Source organism: Macrobrachium nipponense, chromosome 14, assembly GCF_015104395.2.
Source record: "Macrobrachium nipponense isolate FS-2020 chromosome 14, ASM1510439v2, whole genome shotgun sequence".
NCBI classification, from domain to species: Eukaryota; Metazoa; Arthropoda; class Malacostraca; order Decapoda; family Palaemonidae; genus Macrobrachium; species Macrobrachium nipponense.
This window is the reverse complement of record NC_087207.1, coordinates 19756879-19778870: the sequence shown is the minus strand read 5'-3', so window position 1 is coordinate 19778870 and position 21992 is coordinate 19756879. Positions and strand designations below refer to the sequence as shown.

At 39.8% G+C, this 21992-nt stretch overlaps 1 protein-coding gene and 1 pseudogene across 1 annotated transcript in view; one reads left to right on the top strand and one right to left on the bottom strand.

The window, feature by feature from the left end:
• LOC135226363 (broad-complex core protein-like) overlaps positions 1-21992 on the top strand; it is a 108460-nt gene that overhangs the window by 15560 nt on the left and 70908 nt on the right.
• On the bottom strand, positions 6337-7704 carry LOC135226346 (piggyBac transposable element-derived protein 4-like; annotated as a pseudogene).

The following is a 21992-nucleotide window of genomic DNA, read 5'->3' as shown; positions in this document are numbered from 1 at the left end:
GACCCACATTCTGTTTGTAAAGTGTGCAGGGGGAATGAATGTACGTTTGAAAGTCGTTGTAAGGAGTGTGAAAGTCTAACAGAGTCGGAATGGAAGGCGTATGAATCCTATCTTAAGAAACTTGAACGAGATAGGTTAAGGAGGTCTTCCTCCAGGAGTGTTTCAGGTAGGCAAGATTTAAATTATTCTCCTGCTAACCCTCCTTCTGTAGATTATGCTCCTACCCCTGTAGTGTTGCCTCCGGCCCCTGAGACAGTGTCGGTAGAAGGTAATACGCTATCGCTAATTCTTGAGTCGATTCGTAACTTAGAATCAAAAGTGTTAGCTCTGGAGAGCAAAAGTGAAGAAAAGTGCAGTGAAAGTGCCCCTTGTGTAGTGGAGGGTGCGTCAGATCGGCCTCATTTCGCCTCTAGACCTAGACCTCTGCTTGACTCCCAGATTACGGGGAGAGAGCATGTCGAAAGTCGAAGGAGGGTTACGAGGAACCCCCACCGATCTGGCGTGCCTTCGGCAGCTTCTGACGAACATACCCAGACTGCCAAGGAGCGTGCGCGTGCACGTCTCCTCAAGGAGTGCTTTTCTTCTTCTGAAGCTTCCTCCCCCGCGCAAGGGGTGGAGCTCGCATACCTTCGCATCACGTCCGCTGAAAAGGACGGCTCGCTGTTCGGGACGCTTCACGTGCCAAGTTGTTCTCCGGAACTTTGCTCGTCGCCTGATAGTGAGTTTGCTGCTTTCCTCCGCAGAAGAAGCGTAAGGATTCGCGGAGGCGGAGTCTTCCCTAGATGTTTCTTTCGAGCGCCGAAGTCGCTCTAAAGTGCGTGAAGCGGCGGTTCCTGGGAGTAGCAAGAAGGCGTCCCCTCGCCGCTCTTCTGCTCACAGGATCAGCCCCTCCCCAGAAAAGGAGGCTTCACCTACAAGCAAGATTCTTCAGTCTCTTCAGCAGCAACTTCGAGATGTTTTTCCTTCTGAGAAAGACTGCTCCACGTCGCAGTAGGATGACAACCTTCCTGTGAAGAGGTCGAGGCGTTCTTCCCTCCCTCCTCCCTCTCTCGCTCGTCTCTCTCTCCGTTTGAGTCTCCCTCTAGAGTTAGTCTGCCTCCCAGCAACTTTCTAGAGGAGGCGAGAAATTCGTTTCTCGCTTTTTCTCGTGAAGCGGTTGTTTCCGCTGATACGAAAATTGGGGATAAGAAGCGAGTTTTCCTTAGATGCAGAACGCGCTTCTGCGAAAGTCAAACGCTCGTTAGTGGACGCCGAAGTGACTCGGTGCAAGTTTCGCGGAGGCGCAGTGGACGCTCAGTCGAGTGTTAGTGGGACGCGTCGGCGCGACCAGTGGACGCTCGGCGCGCACCAGTGGACGCTCGGCGCGCATCAGTGGACGCTCGGCGAGCATCAGTGGACGCTCGGCGCGCACCTGTGGACACCCAGCGCGCACAAGTGGACGCCAGGTGTACAACTGTGGAGTTTGAGCGCGGCTTCTGTCGGCGCCAGTAGATTGGCTTCGGACGCAAAAACGGCCTCGCATACGGACGTCAGTTTTCCACTTCCGCAAGCACAAGCGGAGGCGGGAACTCTTCCTGTTCGCCGTTCTTTCTCTTTTGAGAAAGCTCGGGACTCTTCTTTACTTCCTCCGACTTCTCCAGTTGTCTGAAGAGGAAGTCAGTGACGCTTTCGTCGAAGTGGACGAAGAACAGCAGTTGGCTCCAGTTTCGACGGACTACAAGGTTTTGACTCGTTTACTTCAGTCAGCCTTTGCAGACACCTTCCAACCTGAAGCTCCACGTACTCCTCCCTCTCAGTTTTCGTCTTCCAAAGCTGCTAAGATCTCGGGCTTTGTGAGGATGAAGAAGTCGCTTTCTACGAAGCAAGCTTTTAGGAAGGTCCATGATTGGATGGAATAAAGAGGAAAGCTTCGGGCAAGACTTCTTTCGCTTTACCACCTTCAAGACTTGGTGGCAAAGCGGGTATGTGGTATGAGACGGGAGAAAACGTCGGGGTTAAGCTTCCAGCCTCAGCTCAAGGAGACTTTGGTAGCATTGTAGACGCCACCAGAAGATCTTTTTTGTCTTCCTCGAAAGTCGCTTGGACACATAGCGAGTTAGACTTTCACCTTAAAGGCCTCTTCAGGACACTAGAGGTTTTTAATTTTCTTGACTGGTGCCTGGGGGTATTGGATGCCAGGTCCAGGAGTTCTGATTCCATCACTCTGGGGGAGCTGTCCAGTGTATTGTCTTGCATGGACAAGGCCGTCAGGGATGGTTCTGAGGAATTGGCTGCTCATTTCAGCACGGGACTGCTTAAGAAAAGAGCACTTTTTTGCAATTTCACTGCAAAGTCAGTCTCACCAGCGCAAAAAGCGGAGCTTCTTTTCGCGCCTTTCTCAGAACATCTCTTCCCCCAGTCGTTGGTTAAGGACATAGCGGCCATCTCCAGGAGAAAGCAACTCAAGACCTTCTGGCTCAGTCTTCTAGGAAGCCTGCTACTGCTTCGGCTTCTGGGTCCTCTGCTTCGAAGAAGTCGAAGCCCTTTCGACCCGCTTCTTCCTCGAACGCCAGCCCCTCGATGGAAGAGGCCTTTCTTTAGAAGGCAATACTCCCGCTCCTTCCAAGAGCAAGAAGTGAGAAGGGGAATCCTTCAGACACCGGTAGGAGCCAGACTTCTACATTTCGCGGAAGCCTGGGAAGAGAGAGGTGCCGACGCTTGGTCTCTGGACATCGTCAAGAAGGGGTACAGAATTCCTTTTCTGTCGTTACCCCCGCTGTCTTCGACACCGAAAGATTTGTCTCCGTCGTATCAGGGAGAAAAGCAGAAAGTGCTTCCACGATCTATTAGATCAAATGATCGAGAAGCAGGCAGTGGAACAAGTCTTCGACCGGAGTCTCCGGGGTTCTACAACCGTCTGTTCCTAGTGCCGAAGCAGTCAGGGGGGTGGCGCCCTGTTCTGGATGTCAGCAGTCTGAATCGCTTCGTGACCAAGCAGAAGTTCAAGATGGAGACACCTCAATCCGTGCTTGCAGCTTTAAGACCGGGGGATTGGATGGTCTCGTTAGACCTTCAGGACGCATACTTTCACGTCCCCATCCATCCCCGTTCAAGGAAATACCTGCGGTTTGTCCTGAAAGGGAAGATTTTCCAACCAATTCAGGGCACTCTGCTTCGGTCTCAGCACGGCGCCGATGGTGTTCACCGTTCTGATGAAGAACGTTGCGAGGTGGCTCCATCTTGCGGATATAAGGATCTCTCTCTACCTAGACGACTGGCTTATTCGAGCCTCATCGCCAGACAGGTGTCTGAAGGACCTGCACACGACTCTGTCGTTAGCGAAGTCCCTGGGACTTCTGGTGAATCTCGAGAAGTCGCATCTGACTCCTTCTCAATCCTTAGTCTATCTGGGGATTCAGATGGACTCAGTGGCTTTTCGGGCTTTTCCGTCCCAGGGGCGACAACTCCAATGCCTGGACAAAGTGTCGGCCTTTCTGGGGAAGGAAACATGCTCGGTGAGGGAATGGATGAGTCTGCTGGGGACCATTTCCTCACTGGAGAAGTTTGTTTCGCTGGGAAGGTTGCACCTCCGACCACTTCAGTTCTTCCTCTCAAGCAATTGGTCTCGCAAACAAGATCTAGAAGAGGTCTTGTGTTTGACGGAGGAAGTAAAAAAGCACCTCAATTGGTGGTTGGATCCAAAGAAGCTTGCGGAAGGTCTTTCGCTCAAGCTTCGGAACCCCGACCTAGTGTTGTTCTCCGACGCGTCCTCCACCGGTTGGGGAGCAACACTGGGAGGGAGAGAAGTGTCAGGCACCTGGAGAGGGGAACAGGTGTCCTGGCACATCAATCTAAAAGAACTCTCAGCGGTTTACCTCGCTCTGAGGTTCTTCGAGGAGGAAGTCTCCAGACCAAAGTGGGTGCAGATAAACTCGGACAACACCACAGCCTTGGCATACCTCAGGAAACAGGGGGGAACGCACTCTCCATTCTCTGTTCGTCTCAGCGAGGAATATCCTGATGTGAAGCGAAGGCGCAAAACGTCACGATCCTGACAAGGTTTGTGTCAGGCGTGGAAAACGTGCGAGCGGACCTTCTCAGTCGGCAAGGACAGCTTCTGCCGACGGAATGGACCCTTCATCAGGAAGTATGCCAGGCGCTTTGGAAGCTGTGGGGACGTCCTCACGTGGACGTTTTCGCAACTTCCCGAACAAAGAGACTTCCGCTGTATTGCTCCCCAGTTCTGGACCCGGGAGCAGTGGCAGTAGACGCCCTACTGTGGAATTGGTCGGGACTAGACGTGTACGCTTTTCCCCCATTCAAAATACTCGGGGAAGTAATGAGGAAGTTCGCTGCATCAGAAGGAGCGAGAATGACCCTCATCGCCCCCTTCTGGCCAGCGGCCGACTGGTTCACGGAGGTGATGTCCTTCCTAATAGACTTTCCGAGGACGCTGCCCCTAAGGAAAGATCTACTCAGACAGCCCCACTTCGAGAACGGTACCACAAAAACCTCCCGCTCTGAGTCTGACTGCGTTCAGACTATCAAGAAGTTGGCCAGAGCGAGGGGTTTTTCAAGACCTGTGGCAACGGCGATTGCCAACGCAAGGAGGCCCTCCTCAGTCGCAGTTTACCAATCAAAGTGGGCTGTCTTTAGAAGTTGGTGCAGAAGGAAGGGCATTTCCTCCACCTCAACCTCTGTGAGCCAGATAGCAGATTTCCTTCTTCACCTTAGGAAAGAAGCGAAACTAGCCGTTCCACAGATTAAAGGCTACAGAAGCGTGCTTTCTGTGGTCTTCAGACATAGAGGACTCGACTTAGCGAATGATAAAGACATTCATGATCTCATTAGATCATTTGAGACCGTGAAAGTTCTCCAGCCTAAGGTACCATCGTGGAACTTAGACGTGGTACTGAAGTTCCTCATGTCGAGTCAATTTGAACCGCTCCATTTAGCCTCGCTTAGGAATCTTACTAAGAAGACTATTTTCCTAACCGCTCTGGCGACGGCGAGAGGGTTAGCGAAATTCAAGTCATAAGCAAGCATATTGGGTTCAAGGAACATAGTCTGTTTTGTTCCTTAAGTCCTACGTTCTTGGCAAAGAACGAGAACCCTTCCAACCCCTTGGCCGAGAACGTTCGAGATCAAGGGGTTGTCGGAGCTAGTGGGACCTGAAGCTGAGAGAGTCCTGTGTCCTGTCAGGGCTCTCAAGTTTTACTTGCAGAGAAACCAGAGCATGCAGAGGTTCTTCGGAGAACTTGTGGTGCTCTGTGAAAAAAACCAGATCTTCCGATGTCGAAAAATGCACTGGCGTTCTTCTTAAGAAGTACGGTTAAGGAAGCCCATGAAAAGTGTGGTGAAAGTGACATGGAACTTCTGAAAGTGAAAGCCCACGAGTTGAGGGCTATTGCTACTTCGGTGGCGTTTCACAAAAATATGGCAATCAAAGACATTTTGAGCGCCACTTATTGGCGAAGCAATTCGGTGTTCGCTTCACACTACCTGCGGGAGGTGAAAGCAACATACGAAAATTGTTACTCGCTAGGACCATACGTCGCTGCAGACAACCGTTTTTGGGGGCAGGAGGTAGCGCTCATCCTATCCTTTAACCCTTACACCCCGGATTTATAATTGTTCGCCTAATTGAAATACGTACATAAAATACTACTGCCATAGCCAATTCTTGATGTTTGTGTTTGATCTCAATTTTAGACATGTAGAACTCCTCTGAAGTATATGATGTTATATATCAATAGAAAGCTATTGCTTTGAATATTCTGATACATTATAAGAAATTATCCTAAATGCAAAGAATCTGATGAAAGAAAAATGATAAAACTGAGGGAGATTTAAAAAAAAAAAACATTTATTTTTTCAAAATTTACTTTGAATGACCATAAAATGGCTTTAGAGTTAATTCTCAGTAGTGTTATGGGTATTAAATTGTAAGGCAAATAGCGTCCTTTTATTTTGATGGCTAGTGTTTCATTTTATTGTGAAAAACAGCAAAGCATTCAGGGCAAATTCCTCCATCACATTTTGGGCAAAAATTAGCCTGAGCGGACCCTTTTAGGGTGACCTGCTATACAGTTCCTCTTCTTCCCCACTGGGAGCTTTACAATCTTATGCCATCATCTGCAGATAATGCTACATTGGAGGGACTCCCCACAGGATCAGGTGAGAGTGGAAACTGCCTGGATTTGTTCCAGTGTACGTCTTTCCTGATAATTTTTACTGGTTCGTAGTTCTGGACAAGCGACTCGACTAAGGAGACCATGAACTTATATCTATCCAAGGGATGGCTTCTTGATGTATTAGCAACATACAGTAAATAGCTGTTGAGGACAGCAGTCCCAATCAGTGAAAAGGCTGCCTTGTTAGTCCATTCAGTGTCTTGCGTTCAGCTAGGTATGAGTAAAGCTTGGTGTCTTTCAAGTCTACACCACCCATGACATGATTGTAGTCATCAACAATTTGTGGAACAATTTTGTCAGGTTTGCCTGTTCTTTTTACAATTTTATAGCCTCCTTTTGAGGAAGTAGATAGAAGAACAGGTGTTTTCTTGCCATCCTTGTAAGCTACACATAACAAAGGACCCTTTCTACGCTCTGAAACCTCTTTGTTTTTAAGTTTTTTCTTTACAGCATCCATAGGCAGTCCTTTACGGTTAGTGCGAACTGTTCCAGTTGCTGTTGTACCATTCTGCCAAAGATCTTCAAATAGCTTAGGTGAAGAAAAGTAATTGTCAAGACCTAGGTGATGACCACGATGAAATAAATCTGCTTTCTCAAGAAGCCTCATAACAAGGTCATATGTGGCCCCATTATCACTTACTTGCATACCAGCTGTTCCCCTATATACTTCAAAACCATAAGTATAACCACTTCTTGCCTCGCATAAACACCAAACCTTTATTCCAAACCTAGCATGATGCTTGTTTGGCATATACTGTCGCAAATGAGGGGTCTTACCTCTAAAACCAATAATGCTTTCATCAATGGATATTTTTCTCTCAGGATAGTAATGACTTTTGAAAGTCCTCTGGAAGTGATCAATAACTGTTGTATTTTGTACAATTTATATGCTGGGTGATCTGGTGGTGGGATTTTTGAATTGTCTGCAAAATGCAGAAATAAACTTGAGTAATAGTTCAAACCTTTCTCTATTGTAGTGTTTAGAGAACCATGGTGTTGCCTGGCTTGGATTTGTACAATCCCAGTAAGACCTCAGAGTTGGTTTCTTGATAAGCCCCATATTCAAAATAACCCCCAAAAAAGCCAATATTTCATTCACAAATGTTTGACCTTGTTTGATCCATAAGTTGACTATAGACCTTTTCTTTTGCTGTAGATACTCAGTATGGGGACTGTATCCATTGACTAGCGTACAAATTAGTTCCTCAACAATTTTCTGAACAAAACTATCTGTAATAAAGAGCTTCAGATATTCTATTGGTAGTGCATCAGGTTGTGGGGGATGGATTGGTCCACAATGGCCTGTGTATCTTACAGTAGGGCGGTCCAGCTTCATTAGCTAATACCTGCACCCAGTCTCGCCCTCCTCACTGCTATCACTATTGGGATTCACATCATCACTTTCATCTACTGATTCATCGTCAGTCTCACCTGTATCGTCAGTATCAATATCTTCCTCACTGGTGTCACAGCCATCATAATTGCTATCATCATCAGTTTTCTGATTGAGTAAAACTCCCAAAATTATCATCATCCATAATAATCAATTGTTATCATCTGCGAAAGAGCATTTATGAAAATACTAATATATATATATATATATATATATATATATATATATATATATATATATATATATATATATATATATATATATATATATATATATATATATATATATATATATATATATATATATAAACTATATAACAGACAACACCAAAGATCGACAGAGAACACTGCTATTTACAATCATAAGACGAGCACAAAATAAAACAAATAAAAACATAATTACAACAAAGTTTTACTCATATATTTATGTGTTTCATTCATTACTCTGATTGTTCATTTGTTGTTCATGCATGAAATGCGTTTCCAAATTTTTCAAGTGAAACTACCTATCCTATCCTGTAATATATATTATTCCCTAAAACAGGGAAAGAAATGAAAATAATATTCCCTAAAATATAGTAGAATTAAAATAAAAATATTCTTCTAAATATGCTTCAGAAACTAAAAAAAAAAAAAAAAGAAAAAAAAAAGGTATGAAGTAATGTTTACGTTGAAGACCTGTAGCGTACTCACGTGTGTTTACGTCCAGCTGTCAAAACGAGTTTGCGGAGATCGTAAGAGACATGGAAAAAGTTTTTGTGGCTTTGCTTTTGTGGTAGTTTTCCAGCATTATACTTTGGCATGTAATTGTATAAACTATTACTGAATCACGAGAAACGCACACATTACAAAACTTACATAGACAACACAACAAGACAGGAACACAGTAACACAAACGTTTTGCAAAGAGATCGTCTTTGTAAACAAACACTTTTTGAATGAATTCCAGTTGTTCTTGGCTTTGCCATGCATTTTTCTTTCACTACAAAACACACAAAACATTCCTAAATCACAAGAAGCCATTATATCCGTAAATTTTGGCGTCTAAGTCCGAAAAATTACGTAAAATATGTCGCTAAAGAGTACCAGGCACTTCACAGCAAAAACACAGCCAAAAGCAACCGCATTCAAGATCAAAACAAAAGCTAATCCTGTGATTGGTTGCTACTTCATGACGTAAAATAAGATAGCCAATGGCAAGGAAGCATTGTAGTGACGTTTTAAGGCCACCAGAAATGCCTAGTGGGGCTGTGAGAGCGGGGAAGGAATTTGAACAGAACTTTAGAGAGCCATGATCGTGGCCTCACGGGGTCTACTGGTAAAGCCATGATCATGGCCTCACGGGTTATAAGGGTTAATGGTTTAGGTGAGTTTTTAACTTGTGTTATGGTTGTGGGTTGACCGCCTGCGGCGGATCTCCCTTCCATTAGCTTAGTCTATGTGGGATACTTTTGGTAGGCTACGCCAGGTGGTTGGTTTTTACTTCGTTGCCCTCATTTGTATGGTCTATGGTCTAGGTCACGTCGTGGTCTCGCCCTGTTGACAGATCATCTGGAGTGCACCAGCTATATAGGTCTCTACCTCGCTGGCAACTCTAGTAGCACAAGCAGACTTACGCGGCAGTAACCACGAAGTCAGCTATGCTAACAGGTAAGGAATCAAGATATCAATTATCTGCATATATATGTTTCCTAAAATCTTCTATTCTGTCTACTCCCACCACCAAAGGTGGGATTCAGCTATATATATAATGACAGGTAAGTTTCATGAACAAACAATGATATTGTAATGATACAATTAAGTTTGTTCATACTTACCTGGCAGATATATATAATCAAGTACCCACCCACCTCCCCTCAGGAGACAGTGGAATAAAAATTATGAATAGAAAATGAATGATTCCTGATACCCGCCTCCAGCGGCGGGAATGGGTACTAACCACCTGACTCCCACTGCGTGTGTCGTAAGTGTTTAAATTTCTGTCGGATTCGGAAAAATACAGCTATATATATATCTGCCAGGTAAGTATGAACAAACTTAATTGTATCATTACAATATCATTTTTTGTGCCAAGTCATGAAGTGGTAGATTGAAAATCTTGGATGAAAATTTGATTAAACTACAAACTCCACAAAACTAGTAACTTTTGGGGATGAAGCATTTTTAAACTGTAGGGTTGAATGTCCATAGAGGTATTTAGACAAGTGCCTCATAAAGATGATTAGATTACACCATGTTTGTGAACTTATAATGACATAACAAGAGTACTCAGACAGTTAGTTGAGCTTTTTAAAGGGTCCTGAAAAGACTTCTACAGTGTGTGATGTTTCTCTACCATAATATAGGATCCTACAGTGTGTGATGTTTCTCTACCATAATATAGGATCCAAAAGTTTCTTTCCTATTCTATATCTTCAGCTGAAGACCCTTATGGACACAGTCAACAGACAATTAACCCAAGAGGGTTTCCTCCGTTTGGAGGCACAGCTGTTAGTGTACCTTATGTGGTGCACTGTAGGCATTGCTTAAGGGTCTTTGCTGTGTCCCTTTGGCCCTAGATGCAACCCCTTTCATTCCTTTAACTGTAGCTCCATATTCTTACTTTCATTTGGCTTTCCACCCTTGCTTAACTATTTTATAATGCAACCGAGGTGTTCTTCCTGTTTACACCTTTCAAACCTTCTTACTGTCAATTACTCAATGCTGAAAGACTTCATAGGTTCTAGCTCTTGGCTTTGAGAGAGAGAGAGAGAGACACACACACAGAGGTGTATCTGAAGAATTTGATGTCAATAATGACCAGCCCTAGGGAACTCCTATGTGTACATGACTTGCGTTAGTAGCATAACCCAAGAAAGGAAGATTGGGGAGATGTTTACAAGGCAGAAGAATTGAATGGATTTGAGAGAATGGCAAGTCATCGTAAGCAAAACAAAGCTTGCGGTGACTGGACAGGAACAAAGGAGAAACTACTGTTGGGGAGAGTGGCCATGTGGGAGAAAAAACTCATTACAAAGTATTCATGGAGTCAATGGTTTTCAATGACTGATGTATAAGAACTTATTATCATCATCCAGAAGATGAACCCTATTCATATGAAACAATCCACCACAGGGACCATTGATTTGAAATTCAAGCTTTCAACGAATGTGGTGTTCATTAGTAAGAAGTAAGAGGAGGTACAGGGAAATACGGAAAAAAAAGTAAAATAAATAAATAAATTAATTGATAGATGGAAATACGGAAGAAAAAAAATCTCGATAAAAAAAAAAATGAATAAATTAATTGATAGATGAACTACATTAAAATAAGAGGAGAATACTACGTATTAGGGTCGTAATGCATTATGTCGCTTGAACTTTAGAAGTTCCAATTGTATGACTTCCTTTGGGAGAATGCTCCACAGTTCAACACTGTGAGGAATAAACGACCTCTGGAACTTAAGAAGTTGGACAGCGAGGCACATTAACTGCATATTGGTGCTGCTGTTCAGCAAATCTGGTTGCTCTCAACCGGAAAAAAGGATCATGGATCAATTGAGAATTAGAAAGATCTTTGTTAAAATACAACTAATGAGAAAACTGGGGTGAGTGGAGACTTTAGGTAGAATGCAAGCCCTAAAAGGTAGGGAGAGTGTTTCCTTTACCTTGTGACACTTGACTATGAATCTAGGCTTGAAAGTAGATAAAGATAAAAGATGTATCCTGGTTGACTTGGGAAGTTAAGCTTCTGGTAAACAAAAAAAAAATCCCTGAAATAGAGAGATCAGGGCTTGGAAGGGCAGTTAGAATAAGGAAATTGTAGTTATATCCTGGAAGGCATAAGTTAGGCTACTTCTGAATAAAGATATCCCTTTAGTAGGAAGTGTGAAGGCTTTTGATAGGTACACAAGTTGCCAAGGAGTCATGCCTTTTGACAATAGAAAATGGAGATTTTGTAAAAGTATAACTAAGGAATTTCAAGATTCATGGTCTGTATGTGGTGAGGCATTCATTTTACGATTGAGGAACTGACAGAAAGATACTGAATCCAGGAAATGTAAAAAAAAATATGAATATTACTTAGATCTGATGGATAAAATTTACAGGACAGAGGATTGTTGGGGGCATGCCCATTTCATATTTAACTCAAGGAGAACAGATGATGTGCACTGTAGTTTAATTCTTAAAAGTGTGTTCTTCAATTACAGTATTCTTTGTGTTGAACACTGAGCATGGAGCTATGGTATAGACTAGTAAGAAAAGATCGGGAACAACCTTGCACATGAGTGTAAAATTATTATTATTATTATTATTATATTAGTACAATATTCAGAAGATGAATACTATTAACATGGAACAAGCTCACAGGGGCCACTAACATTCAATTTAAGCTTCCAAAGAATTTGGAGTTCGCTTGAGAGAAGTAACAGAAGGTAATAGCAAGTACAGAAAGAAGAGATCGGTTATCAAACAAGAAAAAATAAATTACCAAATGAAAAAATGGACAAAAATGTAAATCAATTGTTAAAATATGGAGAGAACTTTTGAAGATTGTCAAAATACAGAATAGAGGCAGATCAAAAAGTTGAATTGGTCTCAAATCATGTGATAAAGAGGAAGGAGGAAAGGTGCAGTTTAGTGAGGTGAAATATGGTAGTTACGGAAGTGGAAGGGCAGAGCAATCAGTGAATGTGCCTCGTTGGCAAAGTTCTCAGCAGAGGTCCTTTATTCCTCGTACTGTTGGACTGTGGAACACCTCCTAGAGGGTGTTGTGCAATTGGAACTTTAGAAGTTCAAGTGAAGAGGCAATGCATTACTATCTCTTTTAGTTGGGTCTCTTCCTTTTGTATTTCACTTGACCTCTTACTTCTTCCTAACGAACACCATATTCTTTGGAAGCCTGAATTTTGATTCAGTGGCCCCTTTGGTAGGCTTAACTGCATAGGAATTGTTTTCATCTTTGGATAATAATAATAATAACAATAGGTAGGCTCAGGATATCGTGGATTAAGGGCAAATAAGAACACCTGCATCAGAAGGAATGAGGTGTTTGATTGCAGAATGAAATTCGGTGGGAGTAGGTGGTAGGGCTAATTACAGAACCAAATCGGATGAACATGGTTACCATGTCTTATTGCAGAGGTGAATGAAGTGGTTCTGGTTGCCGAGGTTCATTTTAGAACTGAATGAAAGGATTGTGTGTGTGTGATTGTTGAGTTTCATTGGAGAATCAAGTGGTTGTAGTTGTTTGGTGTTGTAGAAAGTCAAATGTGGCTCCCAGGTTTTATGGTAGAACTTAGTAAGGTGGATGTGGTTCATCTGTTTTGTTATGTATGTATGCAAGTAATGTTCCTAATTTTTAAGATTATGATTAGTATTCTATAAATATAGTACTCTTTTATTTGGAAAACTGCTGTAGAAATAAGACAATGGCAACATTTATCACATGTAAGTTTTTTTTTTATATATAAGAGCTGTAAGGATCAATACAATTTATGACTTTGTAAGTTAACTGATCTCAGAACACATTGTTGTGTGTATATAGTTGTAATTGAATCAATTAACTTTTGCATTTCTTCATTGTTTAACAGAACTGAATGAGTTGTTGAATCCTCACCTTTTGTTTCAAGGTATCGGTAGCTGATCTGTTTTAGTATATTTAAAGACCAATGTGGATTACTGTTTTACTCTGCATATGAAAAGTACATTTTAGGGTAATAGGGAATTAATCGTTTTGAAATTTTTTTTTGCCAATAGGGAATAAGTACTTTTGAAATAGCATTTCTACCAGTATGGAATGAGTACTTTTGAAATGTTTTTTTATCAATAGGGAATTAGTAATTTTGTAATATTTTAATACCAATAAGAAATTAGTTATTTTTGAAATAAGATTTTTGGTAGCGATTGTAATTAATTGGTAGGAATTTTAATCTTGATAAAATGAGTTTTATTGTATGGATTTTTTTCTAGTTATCATTTAGACTTGCAATACAGAAGGCCCTCCTGCCATTTTGGGAAATGGTGGATTTCTTCAGCATCATTTATACTGGTGGTTTTAAAATCATGTTGTGTCTTTAAAATAAAAGCAAGTAGCTTTACTGCTTTGTATTTTCCTAATCATTTATGTTAAAAGGGTTGGGAAGTGCATAGTGTAATCGCTTTTAGTATGCTGGGTGTTTTCAGGAACTGAAAGACTAAAATGCAAACATTGCCAGGCTATAACTTGATCACCTGGTCATATGCATTCAGCATTTTGAAATGTATGTATGTCATTGTGAGTTTTTTTTTTTTCTTTTTTTTGGGGGGGTAATGTGAAAACTGTGATCTGGCTTAATTCGCACTTTTGAGGTGATTGCATCTTGCGCCCTCTTGCTATGTATGAAAGCCATCAAGGATGAATTCCTAGTGCTATTTGTAGTGCTTCAACAGCCAGAGGAAGGTGGGGACGTAAGGTTGATAAGTTTTCTTAACCCCTTACTTTACCAGACTTACGTTTGGCCTCCCAGACTTAGTTCACACATGCTCCTCCAGGCTGTAGTTGCAGCTTTTTATCACACTTTCTCCACCTTTCTCTATCTTAAGTAATCTGAAGCCGTAGTCTTTTGACTGATTTGAAGGTTGTTGCGAAGTTTTTGGTTACCTAGATGCACTGTCATTTGCAGATGTACTTCCCCTTCTTCCATTCCACACCTTGCTGCTATATCAGAACTTTTATTGTTGCTTATCTTTAGTAGCTTATGCTTTGCCTCATCTTGATGAAAGAGAACTTTTGCAGTTGTCAGGAATGGTTTATTCCCAAGCTTCATTTTCTTTTTCATATTTTCCCCTTCATAATTTATCCGCGACAATTTTTGCGGTGCTGGCTGTCAGACTCGAGGCAATCAGTTGGACACATCACATACTTACTGCTTGATTCGATTTACAAATTCTATGCTAGGATCTTGCACCCTGCAAGACGCAGCTTTCTTCACCTTTAGAATGGCTAAAAAGTTTATGGTGTTCTGTTTGTCATTGTAAATTAAGATCTAGTCATCAAGATTCCACTCTTCAGTGGAGTTAGATTGATGTTTGAAGCACAAACTGATGTGATTTGTGATTTGTAGGCTTGTGGGGATGTTTTAATAAATCAGAATAGAAATCTTCTACTGTGGCTTTAACACTATCCCTCCTAAATTAACTTTACTTTAATTTCAGGCTTCTTTTAGACATGAATCTATCCAGCATTTGCTGTAGGAGAGAATTTAAGTAGGATTCTGAACTTTTCTAGGTCAGAACCTTCATCATTACCTAAATCAACAACCACAATAGTATAGGCCGTGAAGTTTGTGTCTAATCATCACAGAGGACTACTTGCCTAAACTGTTCCTTATATGTTAATCTTTGTTGGTTGCTATAAATCTTTTTCTATTTATGAGTTCATTCCGTATTGGGCCCCAAAGGATGATACTGCTAAGTGTACCAATTGCTTTACACTGTTGATGACTAAAATTTCTTTACAGCAACCCTTTTCCCACAGAAGTGTTGCTTTCTAGTTTTCTGTAAAAGAAAACTGCTGTCAGCTTTCTCTGTCCGCACTTTTTCTGTCTGACCTCAGATCTTAGAAACTACTGAGGCTATAGGGTTGCAAATTGGTATGTTGAGCATCCAAGATTGTGCCGGAGACACTTCGGCACATCTTTTACATGTTATCTATTGGTTTTCATTTGTCTCCTGTGGTGTCTTCCCAAAGCTGTCAAACTACTATTCAGCTTTATCTTGCATCAGTTTGTAATAGCACTCACTAGTTAGAAAAAGTCAGTCCTTCAAGCAAGCACTACGAGCGTCCCAAGACAGGACACATTGGTCTCCTTCAATGACTAAACACAAAATATTCCAGAACTAGACTACAAAAGTTGTTATTTATACAATAGGGATTAATCTCTTTTTGCCTTTATTTTTCATTGGACCCTCATTGCTCTATTACCTGTCTTTGTGCCCACAAAATCTACTTTTGGCACAGTTTGTTTGCTGATTAACCCTACCGTCATTTACTTTACATCTTCATTAACACTATTGTGGTTTCAAAAACTTGTTTAATGAAGGCTGTATCGTTTTTGTCCAGGATGTAGAATGACTAAGTGAATATGCAGAGTATGTAAACATCATGGTCACCATTGAAATGGAAGTGCTGTCACTGCACCTTAGTTGTGCACTGTTGGCATTACTTAAGGTTCTACGCAGTGTCCCTTCTTGCAACTCCTTTTGTTCCGTTTACTGCCATTAGTATTCTCTCTTTCCATCTTACTTTCCACTATCTTATAATTTTTTATTTTGCAACTGTGAGGTTTTCCTCCTGTTAACCATTAAACTTTTTGCTGTCAATTTCCTTCTCGGTGCTGAATGACGTCATCAAAGGTCTAAGAAGCACTTGGCCTCTGGCCTAAATTTTATACTCCATTCTTATTTTCTGCCAAAAGCTAGACTTTTTAGTTGCTCCTTTTTAGTAACCATGATATACATTGGGGCAAAATTTTGTATGCGCCATTTACTGAGGCAAAAATTTTACTGTTTATGAGTATAAACCAGTTTCACATTTCATAGCTAAAAACCATTTCGTTATCATCAGTAATTTTCATGCTACCTATTAAATTGGTTTGTTGCAGAGGTTTTCATGCTTTCCTAAATATGGAACTGGTTGGTGGTCTGTTGTTTGATCTTGCCAAAATCGTTACAAGGTAGTCATTGTGTTTTTATGAGTTTGTTCTTTGGTATATAATGTATGGGGTTCGAAGGTTTAACACCACCAGTGTTATTGATTCTGAATCTCTCATTAAAACAACCAGAGTTGCTGGTTTGTTGTGCATTCAGATAGGTTAAAATAGAAGTCGTTTTAGATATTTAATGTAGTTTATCGGTCCTTTTAGTCTCACAGTGTACGTAGTAGTATTGGTATTTCAGTGTAGCAACATTCCTAGACTATATATACAAGTAGTGTACTATATTTAGCTTCTTCAGAGCAGTTGAATGTTATTAGGAATTATTGTATGGTCCTACCAGTTAATGCAGACAGTTTCCACATACTAATTTTACCGGGACAACAACTCATCCATCCATAAAACTATATATATGTATTACATTCTGAGATCAGTTAACTCTTGATTCTATGATACAATTATTACTATCATGATTAGCCTGTATCCATGTAAATGACTGTAAATGACTGTCACTGTAATCTGTATTGATACGCTTTCAGAACTGAGATAAAATTTGCAAGTTTTGCAGTCATTTGCACCTATGTGCCTGCTTTTTGCCAGTCCGTGCATTTCAGAAGCTGGGTCTCTTGTTATTTAGATCAATGAACTTGAAATTAATGTTCGTAGTATTTGGTCTCCACAACCAAGTCCTGTTTCATGTCAAGTACAACAGCTGTGAATCAGCACAAAGGTTACAGCACCGCAGCTCCTGAAATGCACGGTGAGGAGACAATGTTTACGATGTTTGTCTTTTTAACCCATTTCCAAGGCATGTTATAGGATGCAGCGATTGTTTTTTTCATTGCTTGTACCGTTAGAATAACGACAATTCATAGGCCTCCAGTATCCTCATACTCCTTGCTAGATCTCTTCAGTTACTATGATATGCCTTGGACACTTACTAGCTCATGATTTCTTCATATGCATTGATTTATAACCAGAAAGTTTTGTGAAAAACGTAGCAATACAGCAAATATCAATTCGTGATGGGAGAATAATACACAGTACGAATTCAACAGTTTGTCAGTATTGTTTTTATCTCTCCAAGGAGAGAGTCTTTGTAGCACATTCAACCAATCCCTGATTTGTTTTGCGACTCATTCGTACTCAAGCTTCAAGGCAGTCTGCGATCCGGGTCAGTTCGTAAATGTCTTCGAAGCTTGGTAAGTATTGTTCTCCTTCAACTTAAAAGGAAAATTTGACCCTCAAAATAAGTTATTTGGAAAATTGTGCACTCTGGGGATTATACAATACATGTGGGATTTGAAAATATGAAAGAACATTTAAATCAGATCTGGTACTGAATGACAGAAGGATGCCTTCTGTGTTCAGAGTTGAGGACGAGTGAATTTTGCACTGAAATGTCATTGTGAATTAAATTGTTGTCACCAAGGGATGACCCTGAAAATTGTCCCTGGGTGTGTCGTGATGTGTCAGATGAAAATTTTGCTCATGATTTTGTGGGAATTTTCCCCTTGGATATCTGTATAAATATTTCTGTGTAACATTTTTATTTGGAAAAACTTGAGTAATTTCAAGTGAGGAAATATAACGACTTAATATGTGTAAATTTGATAAGACCATTCTTCTGTGGTATTTTATACTGTGTTATACTTTGCTTGCAGCCTACCATGGAAATAAAAATACACTGTACTTGAGTATTTTTTCATTTTAATTAAACAAAGAATGAATTTCCTGTTTTTGACAGAATTGCATGATGTACACTGAACAATTTTAAAGAGAGGATGTGCCCTTGACGGGTATAAATTTTAAAATTTTTTCGTAATTAAAATATCTTTACAGTAGTAATAATGTTGTGGAAATTATCAACTACGTAATTTGTAGGATTAGGGAAGCTGTTTCTGTTTATTGAATAAAAAAAAAAACAAGAATTAAAATTGGAGACAGTAAATGTAGTGGAAAAATTTTTTTTTCTCTTTTTTTAGGACTAAGAGTTTTTAGAAGAAATGTAGAGTACATACTGTAGTTTCTTAGACCTTTTCTTTTTTAATAGATAATTTATTCCTACATACAAACCTTTGTCCTTTACATAGGAGCTAAGGGAAAACCTTCTTTGCTCCGATGTAAAGAACTTCATTTTGTATGTTAGGAAAAATGTGAATTACTTTTAAAATTTTGCTATATTTTATTTTTCCTTTATGTATTGTCCAATGAGTGATTTTGAAAAATGAACTGTTTCATTGAAGTACTATAATTACTTATGCAGCTTAGAGCCTACACCAAAAAGCAAAATCTTGAATGAAAAAAAAAGTGCACCAAAAGCCATACTAATATTTTAAATACCTGTACGAAAACTAAAATATTTTAGGAATACAACGTATACATGAATTTTCTCTATTGTTAAATGTGTAATGGATGTTATATCCCCCCAAAAATGAATGGATTGTGAGGAACCTTTTTATAAGTATTTTAGAGCAAAGCTTTTATTCTTGAATCTTCTACAAATGAGTGGGAAGTGGAAATTTTGAGTGATGCATCTGTAAATATTTTACTATTTAGAAATGTACCAAAGGGAACTTAGGGATCTTGTACCTCCTGAGAGGACTTCAACAGCCTCCCATCACATTTTTGTTGGAAAAAGCCCCATTAAGTGTAAATAGTATACTAAACATATATTTAAAAATATATAAATATACAGCCTCATAGTACATATATTAATTTTTTAAAATATATTTATAGTTACGTTAGCATGGATTTTGTCACCGTTTTGGTGACTTGTGCAATTGAGATTTTTATAAATGACACTTTTATCTGATACATCTTTTCTATTTTGGCAATGCACATGACCGTGAAATTTTCACAACGATACAATATTAAGAACAAAAACTCATAATTGCATTTTGGTATCTGGTGGCTCTATTTACCATGTTTATTTAGACAGCTTTCATCATTTGAGCAATGAACGGTAAATTTTGTTTACGCTATCAATAAAGTGAAGTTACAGATTTAGTAGTACGTACTGCACATTTATTCCCCCCCGGCAAATTTTTTGTTTTGTTCACCTCCCATATAAAAAGTATCTATGATACAGATCGCAAAGTCACACCAAGTTGGCAATTTAATCTTTTACCCTGTTTTAAAAGCAGGCAACCTTTGGCCAGTTTGTGTGAGACTCAAGCGATGCCTGTGTTATTTCTCTTTGTGTTCTTCTTGTCTTTTGTATCTGCATTCTTGTTTTTACGTTCGCCTGAAGAGGATCCAGTGTGGCTTGGAACTTTGTATCTATCATCTTTTTCAACTTCACTTTAAAGAATATCTTAAGAATGGGTTGTTTATTTGGGATATTGACTAAGAATATCTTAAGAATGGGTTGTTTATTTGGGATATTGACTTTTGTAATCTTGGGTGTTTTGATGCATGATATGTTTCATCCTACAATGGAAGCGTACTGTAAAGAAATGAATGGTTGACAAATGGACTTTGGGTATTTTGCCATTATGTAATGACATCAGGTTTTTTTTTTAGTAGTAGTACGTAAATCTGACATAATTTTTTTTTTTTTTTTTTTTTTTTTGGTTTTTTTTTTTTTTTTTTTGGTGAAAATACATAACCTAACAAAATCATTTTAGTACGTTAGGTAGTATTGTCAGCATGTACATTGTATGCAGTTTTATTCATCAATTTGAGGGTATGGTAGAGATCCACATATTGGCCCACTTTCAGCCATCCTTACAGATTTGAGGAACTTTGTGTATTGCTTATTGCTTTGTGTATTGTAGACTTAGGAGTACATATCAAGTACATAAATAAGAAAACTAAAGACATGAATAACTAAAAAAGGGGAAAGAGAGGACATATAAATTGTATATGAATGACACTATAGTGTTATGAATGGATACGTACAGGCAATCCCCGTTATTGGTGGATCCGGTTTTATGGCGCGTGTCTAGCGCTGAAAAGCTGATTTTTGTTGCTACATACTACCTAACAGGTGCCATTAATCGGTTATTGGCGCCGATAAGCACCGAAGCACCGATAATAGCCGATTTTCGGATATCGGCCATTTTTGCTTATCAAGCAATTGGAACGGAACCTCTGCCAATAACCGGGGACTGCCTGTACTTAGAATTGTAGGGAGAAAATAAAAAGCATCAGAAAAACTTTAAATTACTGAAGTTCATGTTCAGGTAACACCCAGATTAGTATTAGTTTTCTTTATGTATAAATACATATATAAACTACCACTCCAGGAATTCCACGAAACTAAGAGGGCATGAAGTTGCTTGAACGTGCGAGTAAAATTCTGGAGAAGGTGCTGGAAGAACGACTGAAAACTTCTTAGAATACTTAGAATTCTGCAGAAGCAGTATTGTATGTGAGGTAAACTACAGGACAAACATCATGCAAATAGGAAGAGGCTATAGTACTCTATATGTATTTGTGTAAATTCTGAAAGCCATCTGACAGATTACCAGGAAAAATCTAGGCATTACAAAGATAAAGATAAAGGCTATTTTGGTCTCATTAATCTTCTCTAACTCATGTTCTAGAGTAAAAGTTACTGGTATATTATTTGAGATATTATTGGAGAAAGCCACAAAGGAGCGTAGACAAGTAGGCTCCTGGAACTGCAATAAGGTGCTCTATCATAAGGAAAACAGAAATTGTGGGAACTGGAGAGGCTGTACAGGAAAAAGTATGTATTTGGGGAAATAGCCATCTGGGAGACAAGGGGAAGTGGTTTAGGGGTTACCTCCATTCAGGTGACCAGAGCTGTCATAAGATGCTTAGGATTATAAAGTAAACATGGAATAAGAAATTTTTGATTCCCAAAACTTGTAAGAAGGTCAGATCTAAATTGGAGATATACAGCAGTGAGGAATGGGTTTTTGGGGACGAAATCTGTTTAGCAGACCAATGGTGTCATGACATGTTCAGGACTAATAGGTAAATGTTGAATGAAAAGTGTTTGAAACACACAATGTGTAAGATCAAATGTAAATGGGGACATAGTCCTAGAATTTAGAAGGCATTAAGAAGAAGCTTAGCTGCAGCACAACAAATAAAATTAGAGATATAGGCTAGCAGAGACCAAAGACTTTGTAGGCTTACAAGGGACTCACACTATACTAGTGCAGCAGAAATCTTTATAGCATTGCCAAGGGAATTGAAATAGATTTTGAGAAGTCATAACTATTGAATGTCAAGATTCACAGCCAGGATGTTGTACGAAGATCGGATTATGAATATGGAAGTGTTGGAGAGAGGTATTGTTTAGCAGTTGGAATATAGACTTGAGATTTCAAAGAATTGGATGGTTAGGACACATGATAAGAGGTGAGGAACAGATTAGAAAAGCAGTATGTATATTAAGTAAGTAGCAAGGATTGAAACGTAGAAAAGTCAATTAAATTATGGGAGTGGGATAGGTGAAGACTAAGCGGATGGGATTTCAAGCTGTCACTTCTAACTCAAGAGATGGGAAACCTTGCTGTAGATTTTTTAGGGTGTTAGTAAACTCCTAATCAGCTGAGCTAAGTGTTGAGCTTAGCAACACGAGAGAGAGAGAGTGATGGTTGTTACGTACTTGAAATTTTTCGTCCATGGTTGACTTTGAAAATAAATCAGGTTAACTTACATTGGCCCAACCTATGGCTGTATTCTAAGGCAAATGTTTTATTTAGGCTGTAGTTTTGAGAATTTCTTTTCACTTAAATTTCTTAACTAGGGCTTTTCTTTTTATATTTACAGTT